This window comes from Astatotilapia calliptera, chromosome 7, assembly GCF_964374335.1.
Source record: "Astatotilapia calliptera chromosome 7, fAstCal68.1, whole genome shotgun sequence".
NCBI lineage: Eukaryota > Metazoa > Chordata > Actinopteri > Cichliformes > Cichlidae > Astatotilapia > Astatotilapia calliptera.
Genome location: NC_137428.1, coordinates 69316740 through 69321678, shown reverse-complemented (window position 1 = coordinate 69321678; position 4939 = coordinate 69316740).

Sequence of the window (4939 nt, the reverse complement as noted above, 5' to 3'; positions counted from 1 at the left end):
ACCCCCCCCCCCCCCCCCACACACACACACACACACACACACACACCCCTCCCTGCCTCTGTAACGGAGACTCATCATCGGATTAGCGCGTGCGCGTCTTCGATATTTTCCAATCACTGCGTGCGGACCGCCCCCTCCCCGCCCCACTACTTAAGAGAGCCTCTCTCCTTTTCTCTCTTTCTGTCCCTGCTCCATCCCAAACTACTGCTTCAATTTCTTTTTTACAGTCTATCTATCTATCTATCTATCTATCTATCTATCTATCTATCTACAGACAGACAGACAGACAGATAGATGTGTTGAAATAATGCAGAATGTGCCAAATGAGCACCGCTGGGAAATAAAGACAAAAACATCACGAGTCCTTTTTTTAAAGATCATCTTAGTGATTTAGTGTCACTGAGTAAAACGTAGACTTTTACTGCCCTGCAGTGGCGCTAGGTGTATCGATCTCCAAAGCATCGATGCATCCAATACAGTGTTTAAAGTATCGATGTCGTGCCAATAGAAAAAACATAACTGGATCCTACACATATAAGATCACAGACTGGTTACACGAACCAGGGTTGCAGTATTTTCTGCGACTACTGTTCACATGAAGTATAATCAGAAGTATCTTATATTCCACTCAGTTAGCCATCACATCACTTACTTCCCTAAGTGAGAGTAGGCCTACATTAGTTCTTTATGGCAGTGTAAAATATTGATATGCATATGCCACTGTATATCGTGGCTGTGCTTTAAAAATCACACTGCTGTCAGTTTACAGAGGCTCTCACTTCTGCGCTCTTGGTATTTGTCATGGGCCTGAGCTTGTATATAAAACACGACTCTGCAGAAGACAAGGAGTCTCTGATCGATCGTTGCCACTTTATTTCCTGAATGGAAACAACAGTGTTGTATCAGTGCACAGGCTCGCCACCAGAGATGGGCAGTAACGTGTTACTGTAATCCGATTACTTTTTTCAAGTAACGAGTAAAGTAAGGGATTACTATTGCAAAAACGGTAATTAGATTACAGTTACTTTCCCGTAGGAACGCTGCGTTACTGCGTTACTAAAACCGTGATTTTTTGCCAGAATGTCTCATGACAGTGACATAAGCCAGTGCGACTTCTGGCAACAGCTGTGTGCAGATCAACAATGGATCATATATGGAGTGCAGAGAGAGTATGAGCGTGCAGCGTTTAAAGCGTGGAAGTACTGACCTTACTTTGAGTTTGATTCCATAAAAAGTGACAAAAACATTAGTGTCCGCTGTGCGTGGGAAGAAAACTTCTTTTTACAGCGAAAAAACCCCTAAACTTCCAACAAGCACCGAGTAGCTACGACGTAATGGGAAACTCAGAGAAACTCGCGGATTCTTCCACTGACCGCGGCACACCTGCACCAGGGTAAACCTCCGCCTACCCCACTCCTGCTTTACAGGTGAAAATAGAGCAACAGGACCGCTGAGTCTTTGACTTTATTTATTTTCTGCTGTGTTTTACTTGCATCTATTTGAAAGACTGAGTGTAAACACAAAAAATATTTTATTTTATGTGCTGGAATGTGCAGAAAATAGGTTTCAATGTTAAACTAATTTCTTCCAGTCAGAGAATGTTGCATATAATTTAATGTTTGCTTGATGCATAAAGTTAAAAGATTCAAACTAATAAAACAAGTTAAAAAAAAAGAGACTTTTCCATTTGATTACATTTTGTATGATGGATTATGCAGAAAAAGTAGAATTGGGCTTAAAGATCTATCACTTTATCACCTCTTCAGGTTGTAAATCGTGTTTTTAAAAAGTAACTAAGTAACTAAGTAATTAATTACTTTTGAAAATAAGTAATCAGTAAAGTAACTGGATTACTTTTTTGGGGAAGTAATCAGTAATTAGTTACTGATTACTTTTTTCAAGTAACTTGACCAACACTGCTCGCCACACACCACTCCGCACAGCCCACTACGGCAGAACAACCCATTAGCATTCCGCTTTAGCATACAGTTTTACACAATAATAAACAAATGAAAAGTACATAAAACTGGTGTTGGACATGTGTCCACTAAGCACTTATTACACTCGGTGCCCATCAGCTAATCAAACATGTTTTATGTGTCTGTACTACTTAGCTACATCGTGTGCGGAACAATACAACTCACCTCTCGTATGGCTACGGCAGACTGGCAGCGATTACTGCAGCCAGCCTCACCTAACCAGCCACACCGAGAGGGGGGGGCGCTGTTTCCCCATTACACTGACATTTGTGGCAAGTGGAATAATACCACATAAACACTGTTACACTTGGTCACACACTTCAACCAGTTTTTGCCAGCCAGTGTGGTTTTGTTGGTCACTCTGGCGTAAATATCACACCCAAGCTGATCGCACAAGTGATCAATGGGGTTGAGGTCAGGACTGCAGGCCGGCCATTCCTCCACTCACAAATTCTGGAGGTCCCTGACAAACCCTACCCTGAGGGGTTGGGCGTTGCCATCTTTGACGATAGAGTTGGTTCCCAGACTGTGGATATATGGGGTGGGCACTGGTAGTAGACTCTCACCTCAATATCTCTCTGCACTGAGACTTATTCACCAGCCCAACGCAGCGCTTGAAAGGATATTTTGTACTCATAAAACAAACAAACAAAAAAACATGGAACGAGAATTTCGTTAGTTTTAGTTTGGGTGTGTATCGTCAAATTAGTGATCCCAAGCTGCCAGATGAAGCTTTGCATCACACTCTTATTGAGCACTGACATGTTTACATGACTGTAAGTTAAAGACCTTCAGAAAGTAAATGGTAAATATGTAGAAATATAAAATAATAAGAAAAACAAAACTGTAATAATCCTGCTTCTTGATATAGATAATAATTTAACTCTGACATATAAAATCTGTTAACCTTATAGCTACGTGTACATTGCTAAAAAACAACAACAACAAAACCTTTTTTATTTAGAGTATAACATGAAGTCAGTTAAACCTCTGGGGCCTTGGTCTGGTCAGGTAAGTAACAGAGGAGATTTCAGCATCACTGGTGTTAATGAAATAACACCAGGTGCATCAGAGGGGTAACAACTAGGCAGCTACTCCAGGAGAGCTGCACAGGACAGTAGAGCATCCTCGAGCCATCAGCAGCCCTGCATTATTCCTACAAAATAACCTCCAGCAGGCCGCTGGTGTGAATGTCTCTGACCAAACAATCAGAAAAACAGTGGCCTCGTGAAGTCGTTCAGCATGACCAGTTTGGTGATGGTGATGATCTGGGGATGCACAGACCTCTACAGGCCTGGCAACTGCAATCCTTGGACCCACTGTCAGACTCTACACTGGTGCAGTGGGTCCTGGGTTCCTGCCAGTACACAACAATGCCCGGCCTCATGTTTTGACAGTGTTGGGAAGGTTACTTATAAAATGTATTCCATTACAGATTACAGATTACATGCAAAATGTATTCTGTAACGTATTCCGTTACGTTACTCGATGAGAGTAACGTATTCTGAATACTTTGGATTACTTAATATATTATAATGCTGTTTACAACTACATGAATGTCCTATTGCTGTGTGATTTATTACTGTTACTGAAGGTCCGCGACTCCAAACCGGACCTCTGGCTAATACGTCGGGTTCGTGTCGGGCTTGTAGCTGAAAAATAGCTTTACTTTGTTGTCTGGGTCAACTTTGCTAGCAGAGACAGAGAGAGGCGTTGAAAGGCTGCTCCAACAGAACTTATTGTTTTCGGAGGAAAACACGAACACGGTGTACAGTCGAGTCTTAATAGCTTACTTACAACTGGGCTCGTCAGGCTCTCTTCTTGGCTGCAGTGGTTATTATTATATTTACATGCTTCCAGCTCCCGTTTCTGCTCGGTGACAGCTCGTACTTTTCCTTTTTCTCCCTCCTCGCGAGAGAGCGTCACCATGGCTGCCGCCTGGAACAACAGAGCATAGCTATCAAACAAACCCAAACAGTCCTGACCCGCCACAATATAAAACAGGAAAAGACCGCTGTGTAATCCATTTATTTCAACAAAGTAACTGTATTCTAAAAACCAGCTTTTTAAACGGTAACTGTAACGGAATATAGTTACTCATATTTTGTATTTTAAATATGTAACGGCGGTACATGTATTCCATTACTCCCCAACACTGAGTTTTGATCATGTGGTGCGGAGTATGCAGTTCTTGGAGGATGGTGGAAACAAGGCCACCAAATGGCACCCATGCACACCTGATCTACAGCCAATAGAAAACCTCTGAGAGTTCTGTTTTGGTCCATCTGACATCACCAGGTTGAACCGCCCAGGAGCTCAGTGATGCCCTGCTCCAGATCTGGAAGTACAGACCCCTCAGGACGCTATCCATCGTCTAATTAGGGACATCCGCCAACATTGTCTGGCATGTGGGGGCCGTAGAAAATTAAAACTAATATCCAAAAGTTTGTTGTGGTTTTACCAGAGAGTTGCTCCACATGGTTGACAAAATGTTTTATTTTCGTAGACTTTAAACAGGAAGCGTGTCCACATGTCTGCCCTTCTCTTCCTACCAAGCGTTGACATTTTGTTGCGTTTTCATGAGAAACAGGAAGCTAGGTGTGATCCAGCCTCACTGCACAAAGAGATTACTTCTGATTGGATCATTTCCAAACTCATCCCGCCTTTATACACAACTTGATTAGTTCTGATTGGATCTTGTCTATCCAGAACATTTTCATCTTATTTTCATCAATACATTTCATTATAGTTTTTGTCCTCTCGCATTAGCTTTTTTAAAATTTATTGTCTTTGTTTTTGTCCATAAAAGCACTACGACGAAAATTAATAGTCCCCAAAATCAACACCTCATGCCACGTCAACTTTTTCACTTTGAGTTTTCGTGTTTTAGTTCAGCCCTCTGTAGGGTGATCATTTTCATTTCCATCTGACAATGTGGCATCCCTTTTTGTACCTAACAC